This window comes from Sus scrofa, chromosome 1, assembly GCF_054392235.1.
Source record: "Sus scrofa isolate SSC_HxYL_T2T_F1_AM1 chromosome 1, Sscrofa_HxYL_maternal_Yorkshire_Landrace_v2.0, whole genome shotgun sequence".
Classification (NCBI taxonomy): Eukaryota; Metazoa; Chordata; class Mammalia; order Artiodactyla; family Suidae; genus Sus; species Sus scrofa.
The window spans coordinates 218,828,468-218,850,737 of record NC_139383.1 but is presented as its reverse complement, the minus strand read 5'-3'; the positions used below and the strand labels follow the sequence as shown (position 1 = coordinate 218,850,737).

The following is a 22,270-nucleotide window of genomic DNA, read 5'->3' as shown; positions in this document are numbered from 1 at the left end:
GAAGGGGACACTGGCTGGGAGAATGGAGAAGTGGGAGTGTTCCCACATCCTCCTGAGCCTTTTTTTTTTTTTTTTTTTGCTTTTTAAGGCCACACCCACAGGATATGGAAATTCTCAGGCTTGTTGTTGAGTAGGAGCTACAGCTGCTGGCCTATACCACAGCCACAGCAACACCATATCTGAGCCATGTCTGTGACCTACACCACCACAGCCCATGGCAATACTGGATCCTTTCTCCACCAAGCGAGGCCAGGGATCAAACCCTTGTCCTCACGGACACTAGTCGGGTTTGTTGCTGCTGAGCCTCAAGGGGAACTCCAAGAGTCTTAAATGTATATGATATATTTGTCCTAAAGGAAAAAAGAGTTTCTATTCATAGTTTGATAACCTTGCTAATCTCAAAATGACTTTCCCATCCCTGCCTTCATTTGCACCCCCTCCCTTTCCACCACTGTAATCTCTGGAGGCCGGATATAGGCTGGCCTGTCTGTATGGCTTCTATACCTCTTCTGTGTTCCCACGAGGCTTTATGATGACACATTCTGATAGACTGTAATTGAACTGATACATGGCTATTTTCTCCTTTAGATGGCAAGCTCATTGAGAGCTTTCTTTGTCTTCAGTATTATATCTCCATGTTTTACAGTATGGGCATTGAGTATATGTTTGCTAAGTGATTAAACTGGATATTTTATGATCCCTTAAAAGCAGGAAAAAGAAAACCTTACGTTCCAGGGCATACGGGTCTTTCTATTTCCCAGATGGTTCATCAAGCCTACCAGATGTCATAGAATGGCCACCCTTCCCCCTCACCACCCCTCTAGCTGAAGAGACACCTGGGTACTCAGGGAGTGCCCAAGAGGACAGTCAGAAATAAGTCCATTTTTATTCCTTTGCTCTGACTGCTTTAATATGTACCCTGTCCTGGGGGCCTCCTGTGGTTTCTAAAGATGAAGAACCCTCAAGGTGTTAAATGGTGCTAGGCTCCCTTCAAGACTCACTGCACTGGAGTTGGGCTGAAACCCAGGAAAAAGGAGAACAAGAACAAGGCTCCCTCCTTTCTGCTTGTGCCCTTCCCTCAGAGCTGGAAGAAGTGAGCATATTGGTAGCTAACTCTGTAAAGACTAATCCTTGACCCCTTTTGGGTCTCAGTGTCAAAGGCAAGTTTTCTCTAGACTCCCAACTAGAGACTAAAGATCTATGAGTACTCACACCAGCACCTGTGCTTTCCTTTTCATAATCTAATCATGCTGCATTCCAAGTGCCAGCTGACTTATCTGTTTTTTCCATTAGCCTGAAAGCTCCATGAAGATGAAGATATTGTCTATTTTGTACACTCTCAGCATCTCTTTACCTATCATTATACATGCATATAATAATAGTAAAATTTATCAGTTATGATAATAATAGCAGCTAAAGTGAATGCTTATAGAGTGCTTTTTCTGAGCCAGACATTCTTCGAAGTGCTTTATCTATACTAGGTCAGTCCTCACAACAACTCTTTGAGGAAGAGAATATTAGCATCTGCATTATTTTTTTTTCTTTTTAGGGCTGTACTCACAGTATATGGAAGTTCCCAGGCTAGGGGTTGAATCAGAGCTACAGCCTCTGGCCTATGCCATAGCCCAGGGCAACGCAGATCTGTGCTGCATCCGTGACCTGCACCACAGCTCATGGCAATGCTGGATCCTTAACCCACTGAGTGAGGCCAAGAATCAAACCCATATCCTCATGGATACTTGTTGGGTTCGTTACCACTGAGCCACAATGGGAACTCCAGCATCCACATTTTAAATATAGATAAACTGTGGCACAAAGAGACTTAGTAACTTGCCTAAGGTCACCTCACAAGTCATGAGGTGGAACTGGAATATAAACATAGAAATCTAGCTCCACAGCTTCTGTGCTTCACCACTAAACCACACTTGAGGACATTGCATTGGACAACATGGCACCATGTTTACATTGTCATTCTGGGTAATGAGCTCATCCATGGAAGCAAATGAAGGTAGGCATAAAGATACCACTTCCTTAGGGCTGAGGGGACTTCCAGAAGCACAGCCAGCAGGGGCCACAAGTTCCTGGATGGGATTAGAAGTACGAAAAGGATGTGGGAGTATAGAAGGGTATAGAAGAGTGGATGGTTCAAAAACCGAGAGGAAAGCAGGGAGTTCCCATTGTGGCTCAGTGGTAATGAACCTGATTAGTATCCATGAGGATGTGGGTCTCGCTCAGTGGGTTAAGGATCTGGTGTTGCTGTGGCTATGGTGTAGGCCAGTGGCTGAAGCTCTGGTTCAGCCCCTAGCCTGAAGATTTTCATATGCCCCAAGTGGAGCCCCAAAGAGCAAAACAAACAAATAAACAGACAAAAACTCCCAAACAACCTGGAGGGAAGTAAGGGACACAGTTAGAGGCTGGTTTAAGGGGAAGTGTGAAGGAGACACAGATGTGTATAAAGGATACTTGAGAATGAATTTCTATGTGAGGCAGTCTCTAGAATTCCTACACCATCTCTTCTGGAAAACCTTTGTTTGTTTGTTTGTTTGTTATTTTCTTTTTAGGGCTGCACCCACACCATATGGAGGTTCCCAGCCTAGGGGTCGAATTGGAGCTACAGCTGCCAGCCTGTGCCACAGCCATAGCTACATCAGATCTAAGCCGCGTCTGTGACCTGCACTATAGGTCATGACAATGCTGGATCCTTAACCCACTGAGCAAGGCCAGGGATCAAATCTGCAACATCATGGTTCCTAGTCAGGTTCGTTTTCACTGTGGTACAACAGGAACTCCTAGAAAACCTTTTATAAGGATCTATATTATTTTTAAAATTTGACTGTTTTTAAGACCCTTACTAAGGCTGGGCTCCACAGAGTTCCAGAATTGACTCATATTTTATAAGTAGTCCGGGTGGTGTGTGAATTAATAGCCACAACCACAACCCTGTCTTTGCATCTCTCAGGGGAAAATATGAGGAGAAATGGTGATGGCTAGAACCTGAAATGGCTGTATTTAGGATTTCTGATCAAGGTCCCTCCTGTTTTTGAGTTTGGAATAAATATTTTCAAGAAACTGAGAAAGGGGGAAGGAAAGGATGAGATGGTGAGGAAATAAGAATAAGAGAATGTGAGAGAGGATGTAGAAAAACCCGCTTCTTTGATTTGTATGGTGTGATTTCTGAAACTGCTCCAGGACCTAAATAAATCTACAGGATTTATGTGGCTTCATTAATCACACTTTCTTTTGAAATGGAATTTTCTGCCTCAGAGCCTTTGAAAGTTGACATTCAAATAGGATATATTCTTTTGAAATCAGTTCTGGATAAAGACAACCCTGTTGAGGTAATTCCCCTAGATTGTAGGTGGAGTCTGTTTGGTCCTCAGATCTTGATGATAATATGCTGAAAATAGAACCGCTCTTCAAAGAACAGAAGAATTCTGGTATGATTAGGATCCCAGTTGCAGACACCCTGGGCCAGCAACTCATGGAAGGAAAAAAGAAAGAAAAAAAAAGAGCTCCTTGTCTTTGATGAATAATAACAAGCAGCGCCATCTAGTGGCAACTACGTTTACCTTGGCGTCTGCTTGTCCATGACCTCCCTGCGTAGCTCTGTGCTAATTATCAAACAAGTGGGGAAACACGTGTTCAACTTTGGTGGCAACATGACATGCAATCAAATGACAGGTGAAGACACGAGCGTGTTAAATCTGCAATCACCCAGAGGCTTTTGTTTTTTTGGGGGGGTTGACTTTTGAATTCTGGGAAGTCCACACAAACAACAGAAAAAAAAAAAAAAAAATGGTGCCCCTGAGAAGGGATGGAACGGAACTGTTACTGTCACCAAGAGTCATGCTAGATTGGCATCACCTTACCTAACCCTCATCTTCTCCTTGTTTTGCTAATCCACCGAAACATGAAGAGGTCAGGTGCAAAGTCAAGCTGTCAGAGCAGCAGAAGTGGGATTTGAATCCCCACCTACTTAGCAAAGATTTCTCTCTGGTTCAGCTTTGGTGGGTGGGAATTTTCCTCTGCCAGTCAGCTCCCTGGAAGACCTAGGTTTTTAGGCCTTGCCACAGATCTTCAGCCTTTCCAGGTGACATAATTGAGATAAGTCACAACACCTTAGGACAGGTAGGGGCACTGGAAGGGTGTCTTAGGCTTCCTCTTGGCTGAACTCTAAGAGAAGAAACAGCTCGCACATTACCTCTCAGTGCTCAGATCCTGAGGACGCAGCTGCAGCAGCTGTTGGTGGATAAGTGCTCTCTTTCTGCAAAGTCACTCTATAGACCAGCTGACACACCTGGGGACACCGCTGGTCCAATGACCTGGGTCTTCAAACCTACTGTTCCCACAGTGGAGACGGCAGCCACAACCCCAATCCTTCCCCCGCCCCCCGCAGCCACATTGCTCCCTGAAAGTGAATTCCATCCATTCAAATTTGGTTCTAATAAGTCATTTTCTAGGCGTCAGTGTATTTTTATTGCAGAAAAGCAAGGAAACTACATGCTTTATACTTAGGGACTGGATAGATGCTGATTATAGAATAATGAAGGACTCATGTGATTAGCAATTTCTTTGAGGCTGTTCAATTGATGACTTGAGTAGAAAAATAAATGTTAATTTGCTTTATTTATGAAAGCTCACTCAAGTATGGAAGAGAGAGGATTATAATATAAACTCTCTTGTATTAAATAGGCTAATGGTGGCGATGAAGAAGATAGCTCTACTATAATGCAGAGAGGAAGAAAGAGGCATTCAGTGAAAACCGTAAGCCTATGGTAGTACCACCAGCATATGCAGTTCTGAATTTTTAATTCATTTACTCAACTACAGTGACACAGGTAAAATGTTTTGCTTGAGCAAACTCTATAGACTACTGCAGCTACTCCCACAAGAGGAACACCAAGTAACAGGTTATCCAGAGAGTGAAGATGTCCTCTTGCTATTTTAATTGATGGCCAAGAAAAGAAAAAAAGAAGGTTTCCTGACTTTTCAATGAGCCAACGATTTTACAATTTGAATGAACAATCTAGGGGATACAAATGTCACTAACTGGTGAAAACTACAGCTGCCAAGACCATGTGATCAAAACAAGGATCCTGTTTTACTCTAACAGTTCATCCTTAACATTCAAAAGTTTTCAGAGACCCTAGTGTGTGAATGGTTTACCTTTGTCCTGAAATCCTTTACAGCGAATATTCTGGAGAGACACTTTTAAAAATATTAGATCAGAGTCACTCTGATTTTCCATCTGTAAGTATTACCTTTGGTATAAAATGCAGATAATGTGAGCGTGGAAACAAAAACGGGGTCTTTGTGATATTTGTAAAATGCTTTTAAAAAAACCTAAAAGTAGATATCGTCTCAAGGTTAATATAAGTAAAAATTAGAATTCACTTCCTCGGATAACTCAGGTTTTGCCATTTCTGAAAGCCAACATGATATGGGTTGTAGAACAAAAACCCAGTATATTTTAACATCAACAAAAAGGCAAGAGAGGAAATGCAATGTTAAACTCTCTGTTGTTGAAAACGATTGGTTTTTATGGTAATCATGTGAAGAGGGGTGAACCAGGATGGCAAATTTGAAGGAAGATCTGGTCACTCGGTAGCTTCTGACTTGTGCTACCCTTGGTTCAGAGTCTACACTATCACTTTTTAAAACTTCTGAAACCCATGGTGAGGACCTTATGTCTGAATGGAAATCTCACTTCTTGAGGCTGGATAGAGGAGGAGGACACCATGCTGCCTTGGATTTTAAGAATAAGTATAATTTATTGCAACCCTACTACATACCAGTGTTACATTTCTATTACGAGGCTTGGTAATAAGTGTTTTTTGTTTATTTGTACATTCTTCTAATTCTAGCATCAACACCCTCCTTTTTATTCATTTATACTTTGAACTCTGATTGCTTAGATAACTTACTCAAATTCAAGGGAATATTTGCTGTCAGAGTCAGAAGACTGTGTGCTCTCTCCTGGCTAAGCTGGGAAAGCAGTCGTCCAGGGCAAGAAGGCCCCCCCTTGGTGGAGACAGGGGAGGGAGACCATGAAGTGCCCCATTGTTTAAGCAATTGCTCCAACTGTGTCCCTAAGTTTCAAGTTGAGTTCAGAAAACTCATATTCTGACACCCTTCATCCTCCATCCCTGCTCCCCTCCAACAAAGACACACAGGCAGGAGAGATGTAAATAGTCTGGGAACTGAACTCATGGGCTTGTGGAAATAGACAGCCATCAAATGCTCTAGTAATGCAATGGGAAACACTTTCCAGGGAGATGAGCGAGATGGCCCCAGGGCTGGCAATTCCCTCACTCTGGGCCTTATGACAAGGGAAGGGCTCTCTTTGTGCTAGGTGACTCTACCCCCATGGATATAGCTCATTGGTCCAGTAATGGACAGACGACTCAAGCCAAGCCAATCAGATCTTTCTCCAGGATTTTTTGAACAGTAACTAAGGGGTTCTCCAGCAGGCTGAAAAGCTGGATGTATAAAAAGCCATAATTGCTGCTGGCTGCCATGTCTCCCTGCCACGCAGAAGTTACTTTGAGAGAATAAAGGCAACACTCAGAAAGAAAAGTGAGATGAGATGGAGAGAGTGTGTCCTATTCATCTTTAGTAACCTGGTTCCCATTGTTTCTGAAGCCCCCCCTGTCCTTGTCCCTGGGCACATGCCTCTCTTTAAATCAGTACATATTGTGTTTCTGTCACTTGCAGCCACTGAATTCTGACACTATCTCCTCCCTCAAATGAGTAAATCATTGCATTTCCAGTCTCCTAATAGAATACAGACAACCTTGGATAGACTTAATTTTTAAACTGTTATTAATTAAAGAACAATTGCAATTCAGCTTTCTTTTTAGGAGTAATATTACTACTAGCCACCTGAGAAAGTCTTGCAGACTTGAGGCAAGGGACAGGCTAGGCCCTTTGGAGGAGGGGAGGCAGAATTTGTGAAGAATATGGGGCTGAGGGGTGGGGTCAGGGAATAAACCACAGAAAGGAGAGACCTGAGTGGAAGATGGTGAAAGTGAGTCTTGGAGGAAACAATAAACACATATATTTTTAACTTTGTAACATGTTGAGACCCTCCTTTTTGGGCCCATAGTCAAATAGAAACAGCTTTTTTTTTTTTTTTTTTTTTTTTTTTTTTTTTTTTTTTTGGAAGAGAGGGGTGATATTTATTGATTTATTGCAGTTTTTCCAGAATATTATTTTTAAGAATTGAATGATCCTGGAAGAATTTCGTAGAATCTGTTTCTACCCTCAGCATACATTTTTCTTTGAAATTGTCTTTAGTATTACATAAATAACAACTAGGAGTTTGCTAGGCCATCCATGAAATGGGGGCTAGAGGGCTTAAAAAGCACCTTCTAGTGATCCTTTATTTAAAACATGGTGGGCTATAATTTTAGAGCAGTAAACCTCATTATAACATACTTATATTTGACATTTTCAGGCCGTATTGTTAATGTTTTTAAGTCCTGGAGAAAGGCCCATTAAAGCTGTGTTACTCACATTAATTCAACATTTAGCCATTTATAATACAAACCCCAGTCTTTTGGAAAATGTCATTAAAAAAGTTTCACCATATATGGACATTATTTATTGCTTGAACCCCATTGTCTACTTATAATATGCCCTTTATCAGACCCAAATGCCCACTTCAGAGCATTTCGTTTTGAGCAACAACTGGCTTCTTACATTATCCAATGATGCAGGAAAGTTAAATTACAGCCAGTTCATATCATAGAAACAAAATGTTTCCTGCAATTACTGATAAGGGACAGTTCATTTTCTCTCTGTCATCCTGAAAAAAACCTCCTAACAACAATTCATGCCTGGTTAAACAGGATTTCCACATCTACTGCTGACATCTTTCCAAATAATTCAGGGTTGTTATTACTGTACAGCCCTGGCAAGGCTCAAAAGCAAGCAGACTTGACGAGTCTGCTCAAAGCAGAGCTTAAGTAGTTGTAATTAATAATAATTACATGCCCACTACACTCCAGTTTTATCATATTATCCGTCAAGGCAAATAAGAAAACCCACACACAACACACTGGCAACAGGATTAGTGCATTAATAAAGCCACTCTGCATATGTCATCTCTTGAAAGTTTAAAATATTTGTAGCGGTTTCTGTTTTATTGATTTTCATTATTCTGTGTCTGCATGCAAAATGCTATTTGGAGGGAGTACAGCTGGGGACCAGGAGTTGCTCTCTTCCAAAAGCCTCTCCCCTCCTGCCGTGACTCGGATTCGAACCGAGGTTGCTGCGGCCACAACGCAGAGTACTAACCACTATACGATCACGGCAAGCTCAGGAGAGCTGAGCGCTGGCTTTCCTTTAAAAGCCATGGCAATATTAAAATTTATGGAAACACTGCCATCTATTGCCTGAATATGTGCATTTTCTTAATACTGGGAAAGAGAAGCAGTGTTTCTGTAATCTCCAGTTATTTAAAGGAACAATAACAAAGTGCCTGAACTCGAAACCAGTATTGTCTCCTTGGCTGATGGGGAAAATTGTACTGTGTAAGATTTGCTGGATTCACCATCCAGGAAACAGTAATCAAAGCAACCAGACTAAGGAAACCCAGTCTGTTGACTCATGCTTCCTACTTGTAACTAATAATGAATATAGATGCCCCACCCCAACCGCCACCACCAATTACGCTGCATTAAATGATATATGAACCTGAGCCTCTTTTGTGGTTTCTCCACCACCAGTCTTATTTCCATGTGCTTAGGCAGGAGAGACATAAAAAATATGGCAAGAACAAAATGGCCTGAGGACTGGGGAGAATCAGAAAGGCTTGTTTCTCCTATTAGAGGAATATGCGCTCACTGTGGAAATGTCTTCTTTCACACCCATTGATCCCAAACCTTTTTTTTTTTTTTTTCCCTAGAATATTCAGGCCTGAAAGCCACAATAATCTCAAAAAACAAAAACAAAAACAAAAACACCAAAAACTTCCTGATAACATCAGCAACCCACCACACAAAGATACTAGAGTGCTCCATGCTATGTAAATTTCAAGGAGAATTTTTTTTTTAAAAAACATAATTGTGTATTTTTTTAATAATGATTTTTATTTTTTCCATTATACCTGGTGTTCTGTCAATTTTCTACTGTACAGCAAGGTGACCCAGTTACCCATTCATGTATACGTTCTTTTTCTAAAGGAGAAATTTTTAAAAAATGCTCCTTGTTATAAAAGTTAAAGTAGTCTGCCAAGATTCCCCCACCCCCACCCCAAGAGTTGAAAACCTTAAAAGAAAAACACACAGAAAAACCTCTTTCTAATCATGGGATTGTTCTCGGGTGTCTCCTTTAAGCCTTCTGAACAGAGAGGCCCTGGGAGCAGCTGGGGCTAGCTGGCACTGTGTCTGGGATGGCAGGAACCGTATCCATCTGTTGAGTGGGTGCCAAGAACTCCAGTGCTTCTGGAAGGAGGATATTTCGGCTGATAAAAGCTTCAGGCACAAATGGTCACTCCTTCTCTCCCTCCCCTCTGATCATCTATAGCCCCTTCTATCCGCCTTCAAACCCTTGCAACTCCATTTTCCTTCCATGGAGACTGAGTTCCTGAGGCCGAGACCTCCTGTGCAGGAACTGAAGCAGTGCTCTCTGGCCTAAACATGAATGCAGGTGGGTGAGTCCAGTGGGAGATGACTCTGCTGCAGGGGATGGAGCACATCTCCCCGTTGTTTGTGTACTGTCTTTCTAACTTTTGCTATGGGCACCTAGCAACTGAGCAATAAGGGAAATCTCTCTTAAAAAAAAAAAAAAAATGAAGTCTCAGAGTACAAATCATGGAAACAGACTTTCCAGGTTCTAACTTTGGCTCTGTCACTTACTAACAGAGGAAACATGGGCTGCTTCTTTAACCCTTAGGCTTCCGTTTCTTCATCTGTAAAATGGAGATAATGATTGTCCCACTTTGCAAAAGTCTTAGGAGGACTGACCAAGTTATGGCATGCCAGAAACTTCAAGTAAGCCTGTCACAGAAGGAGCACTGTAGACATGGTAGTTATTTTGTTTAAATAAATACATTTTCAAAGGAACTTGATAACATTCCATAAAGTAAAAAAAAAAAAAAAAAAAAAAAAAACAGAATCATGTTCCCTAAGTAGCGATCACTAGAAAAGAAACTGTGAAACCAAACAATAGCATTAAATTCTAGCCAGATTCTCTGAGCCCAAGTTCTCGTCTCTGTTTAAAAGGAAGGTGGGCAACCGGAGGAGAGGTATTAAAAAGATATTAGCGTTCTCCTCAACTCCTCTGAATAACTGGAAGAGATGTGGCAAGGGAACAACTTTTTCAACACTATGAAATGTCACCCCTTAGCTTACCTACCACCTTGTACTTGCCCGGTTAGCTTATGCCACATGACAACATCCAAATCTTAGTGGCTTAGAAAAAGGAAGGTTTTTCCCTTGCTTGTGTTCCATGTTGATTGCAGGGCCCTGCTTTTTCTCCTCACACAGGGACCCAGGCGAAGGAAATAACTACTTCCCTGAACAGATGGGAAGAAGGCTCCGGATTGTCTGGAATCTGCGACTGAAAGGGCTTCTCACAAGTCATTGGCCAGAACTGGTCACGTGGCTCTGCAGGGCTCCAAGAGCACCAGGGCTGTGGGCCTGGAGGGCAGAGTTGGAACTCCTAGGTGAACAGCACACATGACTTCCACCCATGCCAACTGTGGACAGGCCCACCTTGGAGAAGTGTGGGAGGCTTTATGCCTAAAGGCAGACATGACTGGGGAGCATGACCTCTGAGCACAGGGGAGAGGTCCAGCTCCGGAGTGGGGTTTACTGGGTAAGCTTTTCTTTGGTGTCTGCATGGGCTTTCCCTTTAGGTGATAACACCAGTCATCTCGTGGAAGACTCTGAAATAGTCCTGCCATCTAAAGTAGAATGGGCTTTTGCACAACCACAGGGCTTTTCTCCTGCCAATCCCTGTCTTTTTAGGGACATGCATTCAGATTTTTTCTACAAGCACCAATACATACAACCCACTTAAAAGGGGAAAATTGATGGAATCAAAACATGGTTTCTGATGGTATTTCCAGCTTCTTTGCCATCTACCATATGATTATCATTTTTCCTGACTTTACCATGTCAACACTGATTTATTATCACCCTCCCCCTAATATATCACTCATCAGACTTGTTGGGAACCAACAATAGTCATTTTTCTGCTTCTTAAGGATTCAACAGAAAACAATAGAGACATGTATCATGATTTCCTGCACTTTTGCTTAGTGAGAGATACAGATGAAAAAAGAGAGAATATAAGAGGTGATATAAGAGGTGATGTCATGGAATGGAATACATATGTGCACTTTTTTTTTACTTTTTTAGGGCTACACCCAAGGCATATGGAATCTAGGAGTTGAAATAGAGCTGCAGCTGCCAGCCTATGCCACAGCCACACCAGATCTGCACCACGTCTGCGACCTACTCCAGAGCTCATGACAACACTGGATCCTTAACCCACTGAGCTAGGCCATGGATTGAACCCTAATCCTCATGGATATTAGTCAGGTCCATTACTGCTGAGCCACAGTGGGAACTCCCATATGTCGACTGATTGCTTTAAATTAACTTTTTAAATTAAGTTGAAGTAGAGAAAGCCAGGGAAGGCATGGCACCACTTGGAGGGTGGGGGTTGGGGGACAGAGAGCGAGAAAGAGAAAAAGAGAGTGTGTACACATGAGCACCTGCTTTGCCTCAAGCCCATTCTCCAGCCCTTCTACTTGTGTGACCTTGGGCTAGTCACTAGACCTCTCTGGGTCTCTACTTCCTCAAGGTAAGGGGAATTGGACTAGATGAGCTTTTAGACTCTTTGCAATTCTGATGTACCATATATTTAATTTAGAACAATTCATTCACAAACAATAGCCAAAAAATTTGAAGGGAAAAAACCTAATCAAGACCTAAGTCCTTACAGCTATTCTTCATTTTTTCTTAAGTTTACAGGAGCAGGCCATTTTGTCTGCTTGTAAGCGTTGTGAACCTTATTTCCCTGCCTATGACAACAACTTTTCAATACAGAGGGTTGGTCTCTTGACTTAAGTTGCATAGGAAGAAGAATTTCGGGCTTGTGAGGAGTGTTTAGCTACAGAATTCATTCCCAGAGATTGTGGACTTCCGTGTTTCAGGAAGCCTTGAAAAGTAAGATTGCCGCTTACCAGCGTCTCACTGTTAGAAGTGATGGAGCAACAGCCTTTCTGCCTTTCCTCTTGCTGCCTGAATACGAGATTCCCCCTCTGATGGAGTCGTTACTGTCCCCGATTCCTCATAATGGATTCTAACAGGGGAGGGGGACTGAAAAGAGGGCCCTGGGACTGGGGGAGTCCTCCACCTCTCCAGCTGAGGCCTTCCTCCAGGGTCTCCCCTCCCCTTGCTTTTCCCAGACCCAGCTCTGTGTTCTCCTCCGCATCCCTCTTCTGAGAGGGCCCCCTCCCTCATGGGGGCGGGGGGGGAGGTAGGGAAGTGACAGTCAGATCCATCACTGGGCTGGAGGCCAAGAGCGGCAATCCGCAGGGTTGGGGCTGGCCCTGTGCCCAGTTTGCAGACAAAGACAGGTTGGGAACCACCCTGCCAAGGAGGCTGCTCTGTCCCCTCCTCCCAGGGTCCTGTTTCCAGCCAGGGCCCAGCCAGCTATGACCTTAGAGGGACCTTAAAATCACTTCTTTCTTGGGTTCTTTCTTTAACCTCATCCCCACCCCAGTGAGGTGTGTGTGTGACTGTAGGTGTGTGTGTGAGAGAGAGAGCATAAGAGAGGGAAGCAGGAGTGGGGGAGGGAGGGGGAGCAGTGGAGGGAAGGAAGGAGGGAAAAGCTGGACAAATTTGGTACATGTAAGGGGACCTGATACATGTAAGGGAAACAACAACGATTGCTTATAGGCACCCCTGGGAATACATTCAGAGGGAAAAATAAGGTGGCTGAAAGTAGAGGAAGTCCAAGTAAATGGTAGCTCCAGATTTCAGACTTTCAAGCACAGGACCATTACCACAAAGAACGCTGAGAACCAAAGGGTCTTAAATTTGGCCATCTCCAGAAGGTTTCCTGCATGTATCAGAGCATCTTTGATTATAAGAAATCACAAAACACTGGAGAAAATGCATTATTTTCAGAATGCTTCTAACCACAAAACGTTTTAACAGTTTACATTTTGAAGGGTAAACTGCCTGGAGTGCTTTTCCCCCTTGCTTGTTAATGAATTTGATTTAACCAAGTCAGAAATCTTGCTGTGGGGAAAGCAGAAATGGTGGTGGAATGGGGGGAGGCCGGTGTGGGGAAGGGTTGTTGGTGGTTGGTTTAATTTTAATTTTTTTTTTTCCGCCTGAAGGCACCATTAGAAAACTCCAGATGCAAAGCCTTCTAATAGAATTCTTCATCTGACACAGCCCTCTGGAATATGCGGGCCTAACCTTTACGATCTGGGGAACCAGGCCTCTATTTGGAAACCTTATGGGGGGGTGTCTGATCCATTAGTGATAATATGAACAGCTGAAGGCCTGGGGCAGCGGCGCATTAGGGCTCTGTTTGTAGAAGTGGTGACAACAGGACCCCCCGGAGGAAGTAGGGGGTAAAGAGTGGGATCATCTAAAAGAGCCAGGGGATGTCCCATGACCACATTTTATCTTAGGAAGTTGAGGTTTTAAGAATAAGAAGTGTTGGCAGGATGGGGACCAGTGAGCATGCTGGATTTATGGCCACGAGGGTTCTAACCCATCACCGTGGAGCTATTTTTCTTAAAGAAACTTCAGCATAGGCTGCTGGGGGTTTGGGCACTGATGGCCTTGGACAAAGAATTCAATCTCTCTGTGCTAAAGCATCCCTCATAAAAAGGGGATAGTAATAATAATAGTACATTCTTTTTCTCACATTATCTTCTATCTTGTTCTATCACAAGAGACTGGATGTAGTCGCCTGTGCTATACAGCAGGATCTCGTTGCTTATCCATTCTAAATGTAATAGTTTTCATCTATATTGTGCTATATAGCAGAATGTGACAGAACATTGTAAATCAGGATAATAAAATTTCTTTAATGATAAAAAAAACATCAATTTTTTTAGGACTGTTGCAAGGGTTAAGTAAACATGCAATGTACTTTAAAGAGTACCGGGCATACAGTGTTCAATAAATAGTAGCTATGTTTTAGCCCAACCTGACGTGGGAGGAAGCTGCTGTGAGCTTCCGGCCAGATGAGGAGGTGTCAGAGGGGCAGACATAGGCCAGCACCCAGAGATGGCTTGAAGTTTAATGATGGGACTCTGATTCTAATGATCAGCAGCATCAGGGTCAAGGAGCTGGTCAGATGCCAGAAGGAAGATGCCTCAGGGTCTGGACAGGTGGCTCCAATTCTGGGGATAGGGATGTGCCTGGGATGGGTACTAAGGAGAACAGCAGAAACACAGCATCAGAATCAAGAAGACCCCTGAAGCGCAGAGTGTTGGTCCTGGTTTCAGGCTATTATGTGTCCCTTCTACCTGAAGGGAGTCGATACTGGAACCTATTTAGTCAGGAGATAGATATGGAAGTGTGGGAGTGGGAGGAGCACAAGCTAGAGGAAGAAGGGACAGTGAAGATGTGTAGGAAGTCCTTTCTCACAGCTGCTCTGGGAGTTCCTGTCGTGGCTCAGTGGAAACAAATCTGACTAGCATGCATGAGGATGCGGGTTTGATCCCTGGTCTTGCTCAGTGGGTTAAGGATCCAGCGTTGGCATAGCTGTAGTGTAGATCGCAGACGTGGATCAGATCCAGCGTTGTTGTGGCTGTGGTGTAGGTCGGCAGCTACAGCTCTTATTCAAACCCTAGCCTGGGAACCTCCAAATGTTATGCCGAGGGTGGAGCCCTAAAAAGACAAAAGAAAAAAAAAAAAAAGTCCCTCGGTATGAAATCACCCAGGCACTTGACTCGTTGGCTCGCTGTTGGGCCTCTCTGCCTTATTGAGATCTTTTTGTCATCATGGTGCTGACAGGTTTGCTCTTAACGGTGACTAAGTGCTCACCCATATGGGGTTCCTGGCCCAAGGTGGGCTGGGGTTGGGGGAAATCCCCATCTCTGCAAAGAAGTGCACGACACCTTACTCTTCGTTGTCCCACACATTTAACCTTGGTGCCTAGGACAGAGCACAGGGTGACTAGATGGAAAAATTAAACTGGTCGAGCTGTGAAGCTGGACTCTAAAGTTCTGTCTCACTTGAGAGCTGCAGAGGGAGCTGTTCAATATTGAAGAGATTTTAAATTGGCCTCTTTTTCTTACAAGGAAGGGTTTTGTTATTGATGAGTTTAATTTTGCCTTTTCTGAAATACCTTTCACAAGTACGCTTATGTTGAATTGCATACGGGTCCTTGTTCAATTCTGACCTCTTCTATGAACGTCAACAACATTTGGGCCCATCATCTCCTCTGCCTGGAGTAGGGTTGTGAAATAAACAAGAACAGTTATAGATCAGGAAGGGCCTGCCACTCAGCAGATCAATAAAATGGAGATTAGAAGTTTTTGAAAATACAATTAGCATATCCTGACCTCAATTCTTCAATCACGTGAGAGAGAGAGAAAGCCGGGGAACAGGAAGCCTGATGGCATGAACACTGCATTACCTGTTCATGCTTTGTTCTGCTCTGTTCATGATGGAGTTTATAATCTGAGAACAGTCATTTAACGTCCTTTGCCTCATTGACTTTAAAAAGAATAATAAATGTGAACCTTGTCTCCTACACAAAAGTATTAAGAGAAAAACGCGAAATATTCACAATGGTTTTAAAGGTGTTGCGAGGAGCATATAACTGCAATTATTTTTACTATTATCATCATTGGGGTAGCCACTACTTATGTGGAATATAGATATTAAGTTTATAGGATGAAACCAGATTTCCACCCTAGGTAACCCTAGAACCATAAAGATATCTTGGATGAAAAACTTGGCTCCCTGACAGCTTTCCCTTAATTATCATCAATTCTTTGCGTGGGCTGAAACAAAAAGAGAGAGAGAGAAAGAAAAAAAAAAAAAGGAGGGAAAACCAGCCTAATTGAATGTAGGATAAACTATTCATTAGCAAGCTAAATAGCTACGACATTTAATAACCTATAGTGCTCATGAAAAACCAAGACACTGCCAAAAGTAATTGAAGTTTGTGATTCTCTAAACTGTTATTTAAAGCAGGGTTTGGCAAGGCTCAGTAGGTCTGCACCAATTTTAATTGCATTTTTAAAATTCAGGATGGTGATTGAGTTCCCTTACTCATTATTTGTGTGGGGTGAAATCCCTTTATAATAAACTTGCTTATAGTGAAACCTTATGCCATGATTTTTAAGTTCAAAGCATGTGGGATCCATCTATGTCAAAATTCATGCTTTACTTTCTGACCTTTTAACTGATTAATTCCCATCTGCATATAACCCCCAATTCTTTCCTTTTCTGTTTTGGCCTATTTCTAACGAGGCAGCCTGAATCCTCATTCCTACCACAAAGAGCTTATTGGAGAGTTAAGGTGGACTTGACCCGGGAGATGACCTCCTGCAGTGATGACTGAAGGGGCCTTGGGGCACAGTCACCATCACCATATTTGCCTGAGGAATAAGCATCAGTTGCCATGAACCCGTGACCCCCAGACACCTAGAGGCCATTCAACACACACAGTACATTTACAAAGGCATCTATGATTGTGTGACCCTCATTATTACTGAAGTTGCACCCCCTGTAACTTCCCGTGAATAATTATTTAAAAATAACTAAAATTTGTTGAGCACATATTCATTCATCAGGCACTGAACATTTCACAGGAATTAACTCATTTAATCCTCATGAAAACCTTAGGAATTATTATTTTCTCCATTGTACTGAAACACAGAGCTGGTTAAGGAACTTGCCTAGGATCACACAGCCTGAGCTTCCAGAGCTGGGATTTGAACCTACCAGAATGACTCTGGATCCCAACTGCTTCACCAATACCCTTTGCTACATACCATTTACACAGTGCTGTGTCCACTGGGTGAAATATCCTGACTTTTCCCCATTAGAATCCTTATGCCCTGTGTCTTATCACACAGGAACCTGGATCTCTGATTGTTTTAGTTTCCTAGGAAAGAGATCACAGAGGCTCTGAGGATTAAAAGAGAAGAAGGGGGAAAAAATGCATTTAGTAAAATGTCAGGCAGTATGCAACCATGTATTAGTTTTCTAGGCCTTACAGTACCACACATTAGATGGCTTAAATGACAGAAATGTAGCATCTCATAGTTGAGGAGGCTGGAAGGAGTCAGCAGGACTGGTTTCCCTTTGAGGGATATAAGTGACAGTCTGTTCCATGCCTTCCTCTAGGTGGCTGGCAATCCTGGGCATTCCTTGGCTTGTAGCTGCATCACCCCAATCTCTCCCTTCAACTTCACATGGCATTCCCCTGTGTGTATGTCTATCTCTAGGTCCAAATTTCTTTCTTTTTCTTTTCTTTTTTTTTTTTTTTTTTTTTTTTTTTACAATGCCACCGGGCATACTGAATTAGGGCCTATCCTAGTGACCTCATGTTAACTCTATTATTTCTATAAAGACTTTAATCTTCAAATAAGGCCAAATGCTGAGATACCTGGGGTTATGACTCCAACATATCTTTTTTGGAGGAGGACACAACTCAACCTCCACAAAACCATGTGCAGTTCTTTTCTTTTCCTTTTATTTATTCATTTTTTTGGCCACCCCATGGCATATGGAATTCCTGGGCCAAGGATCAGATCTGAGCCTCAGTTGTGATCTATGCCACAGCTGTGGCAATGCAGGATCCTTAACCCACTGTGTCATACAGGGGATTGAACCCACATCCCAGCACTCCAGAGACACCATTGATCCCCATTGTGTGATAGCAGGAAATCCATATTTTTATTAGCAGCACTGGGATCAATAATGTTTGTAACAAGAAACATGTTCCTTTTATCAAGTACAGTGTTTCCAATCTACCAAGGACTGCCGCACCCCATGCTTTAACCCAGGGCCATGCCTGTAACTCGGATACTCCTGCGAGGTGGCCAGTAAACTTTTCAGAAAATAGTAGACAAACCCCACCATCCCAGGACTCCTCTGTTTACATATGGCGTTGGCTTTCTCCAGCCCAGAATAAGTAAAGGGACAGTCAGAGGCAGACTCACAGAAATTTGGGAAAGAGGGGTCAAAGCTACATAGCTAGCTATGACAAGGCTGGGACTGACTGGTTGGCCAATGCCTTTTCCCCTTGCATGTAAAGTGAGTCATCACCTTCTTGTTCCTCCTTGGCAATTTCATGGCACCATTCTCCACCCACCATGCCCAACTATTACTTCCTATAGAAGGAGTCCCAAATCACTTCCTCCATCTTCAGCTTCTCTCCTACAAACCAATCCCATGTATCTAATTAGCTACTCACCCTCCTCACTGGAAGTCCCATAGGCATCAGGTTCATGGCAAAGCTGAAGTCAGGTGCCCCCCCACCCCCAACCCCCCCTTTTACATCACCTTCCTCAGGCAAAGGACTGCCATCCCCTTAATTCCCTGAGCAGAAGAAAATCTGCTGCCATACTGAGTCCCTCACTCTAACCATGCTTCTCCAAACACATTTGTCCTAACCTGACAGCAATTCCAATGCATTCTAGTTCCTAACACTCTTGGGAAGTCCTTGTCACCTGACTCTGGCTTGTACACAGATGTAAACCCAGTGCTGAGCACAGTGTCCAGTACATAGTAGGTCATCACTTATTATTTATTGTATGAATGAACAGAAAATAAAAATTCCTTTGTGATGCCCTACTGTCCACAAAGTCCAAACTCGTAAGCAGAGGATCAAAGATTCTTCAGTATACATACCCCAACTGTTTTCTGAGTTACATTTTCTACATCTCTGTCCATTCTCTCAAACTAAAACCAGCAAAACAAAACTACTTGTCATTTTCCAAGCATGCTTATGATTTTCATGCTTTCTAGTCATGCAAAATTGCATATTCAATGTGCTGTCTTGAGATATCAGTGAAATAGCTAAATTGAGACATCACGTAGGCAACTGGATATATGCACCTAGAACTCAGAAGATAGACTTAGGGTTGAAATAAGATGCTTGAGAGATGTAGCATGTAGATGGTATTAAAACCCAGGCAATGAAATATAGATCAGTGGAACAGGATAGAAAGCCCAGAATTAAACCCACACACCTACAAATCTATGATAAAGGAGGCAACTAATCTATGACAAAGGAGGCAAGAATCTATGACAAAGACAGTCTGCTGAGTAAGTGGTGCTGGGAAAGCTGGACAGCCACATGGAAAAGAGTGAAATTAGAATACTCCCTAACACCATACACAAAAATAAACTCAAAATGGATTAAAGACCTAGATATAGGACCAGATACTATAAAACTCTTAGAGGAAAGCATGGGCCAAACACTCTCCAACATAAATGACAGCAACATCTTCTCAGATCCACCTCTTAGAGTAATGATAGTAAAAACAAAAATGAACAAATGGGACCTAATTAAACTTAAAAGTTTCTGCACAGCAAAGGAAACCCTAAACAAAACAAAAAGACAACCCATGGAATGGGAGAAAATCTTTGCAAATGAATCCACTGACAAGGGGTTAATCTCCAAAATTTATAAACACCTCCTACAGCTCACTACCAAAAAAACAAACAACCCTATCAAAAAATGGGCAGAAGATCTAAACAGACAATTCTCCAAAGAAGACATACAGATGGCCAAAAAACACATGAAAAATGTTCAACATCACTCATTATTAGAGAAATGCAAATCAAAACCATGATGAGGTACCATCTTACACCAGCCAGAATGGCCATCATCCAAAAGTCTACAAACAAGAAGTGCTGGAGAGGGTGTGGAGAAAAAGGAACCCTAGTACACTGTTGGTGGGAATGTAAATTGGTGCAACCACTGTGGAAAGCAGTGTGGAGATTGCTCAGAAAACTAAACATAGAACTACCATTTGATCCAGCAATCCCACTCCTGGGAATCTCTCCAGAGAAAATCATGACTTGAAAAGACATGGAAACAACCTAAATGTCCATCGACAGAGGAGTGGATCCAGAAGATGTGGTACATATACACAATGGAATATTACTCAGCCATTAAAAGGAAAAAAATACCGGCATTCTCAGTAACATGGATGAACCTAGAAATTACATGCTAAGTGAAGTCACCCATACAATGAGACACCAACCTCAAATGCTTTCAGTGACATGCGGAATCTGAAAAGAGGACAGACTGAACTTCTTTGCAGAACAGATACTGACTCACAGACTTTGAAAATCTTATGGTCTCTAAAGAAGACAGTTCAGGGGGTGGGGGGATGTGCTGGGGTTGTGGGATGGAAATCCTATAAAATTGGATTGTGATGATCATTGTACAACTATAGATGTAATAAATTCATTGAGTAATAAAAAATAAAAAATAAAAATAAAATAAAACCCAGGCAATGAATGAATTCACCAAGAAAGAGAGGGTAGATCAAGAAAAGTATTCACAAACTCAACCTAGCTTATCTAACTAGACCCATAGTTTTAGGTGACAGTATATCATTCAAGTAGCAATGTTAGAAGGCATTGTCTCGGGGGAACTGACGAATAGATTGCAGGAAACAATGAAAACAGTGATTTGGAAATAAGCATAATGGTAATTGTTGAAGCTGTAGCCAAATAAGAGTAGATTATCCCTGATGATATTATCAACCTCATTTCAGAGAGCAAGATCTGTTTTCATGATCAGATGTTGGACAACTCAGAAATGTAACCCAAAAAACAAAACAAACAAAAAACCAAAAAGCAAAATTTAGATGACAGAGGTACCATTTCCCTAAACAGACATTTGACATTTACTGAAATTCTTCCTTGTTCCCATGAACTCTTGGACTTTTAAAACTGTGAAATATGTTATATGTACATCATTAATAATTAAAAGCTAGAAATAAATTCAATCAAGTTTAAAAGAGAGTACTGCTGGGGCCATCTAAGCCCTTATAGTACATTGTGTGTATTCTTCAACCATATGTGTGTATTTCTCAACCATAAATTGTTTAATTGTGCTTATTTTTGAACTTTATATAAATGATATGTATGCATTCCTTTGCATCTTGCTTCTTATGCTTGTTGTGTTTGTATGTTTCATCCATGTTGCCTTGTATAGCTATAGATTGTTTATCTGTAGCTCTGTGTATGCAGTGCTTTTTTTGCCTCAACGACTTGTTGGTATTTGAAATGTAGTTGATTTTTCTATATTGGTTTTTATCTAGCAATTTTGCCAAACTCTCTCATTAGTTCTAATAATTAACCTATGTATTGTGGGGGTTTCTATGTTCAAAATCATATATATCACCTGCAAATAATAATCATTTTAAATTTCTCTTCTAGAAGAGGTAAAATTGTCACTGTATGCAGGTGACATGATGCTATATATAGAAAACCCTAAGGACTAAACCCCAAAACTACTCAAACTGATCAACAAATTCAGCAAAGTATTAGGATATAAAATTAACATTCAGAAATCAGTCGTGTTTCTGTATACTAACAATGAAATACTAGAAAAGGAATACAAAAATACATTTTAAAATTGCACCCCCCAAAATCAAATACCTGGGTTTAAACCTGACCAAGGAGATGAAAGACATATGCTTAGAACTATAAAACATTAATTAAGGAAATTAAAGAGGATTCAAAGAAGTGGAAAGATATTCCATGCTCCTGGGCTGGAAAAATTAATATTGTAAAAATGGCCATACTACCCAAAGTAATCTACAGATCCAATGCAATCCCTATCAAATTCCCTACCAAATTACCCAGGACATTTTTCATAGAACTAGACCAAACAATCCAAAAATTTATATGGGACCACAAAATTGCCAAAGCAATCCTGAGGAACAAAAACCAAGCAGGAGGCATAACTCTCCCAGACTTCAGGCAATATTACAAAGCCACAGTCATCAAGACAGTGTGGTCTGGTACCAAAACAGACAGACAGACCAATGGAACAGAACGGAGAACCTAGAAATAAACCCAGACACCTATGGTCAATTAATCTTTGACAAAGGAGGTAAGAATATAAAATGGGGAAAAGATGGTCTTTTCAGAAAGTGGGGCTGGGAAACCTGCACACAGCTGCATACAATCAATGAAACTGGAGCATACTCTCACACGAATCTTTGACAAAGGAGGCAAGAATATAAAATGGGGAAAAGATGGTCTTTTCAGAAAGTGGGGCTGGGAAACCTGCACACAGCTGCATA

The 22,270-nt window shown here is 41.9% G+C and overlaps 1 non-coding gene across 1 annotated transcript; it reads right to left on the bottom strand.

The window, feature by feature from the left end:
- Positions 1-8,243: 8,243 nt before the first annotated feature.
- On the bottom strand, positions 8,244-8,315 carry TRNAH-GUG (transfer RNA histidin (anticodon GUG)). The gene has a single exon. It is a non-coding gene; the product is annotated as a tRNA-His (tRNA).
- Between the last annotated feature and the right edge of the window lie 13,955 nt (positions 8,316-22,270).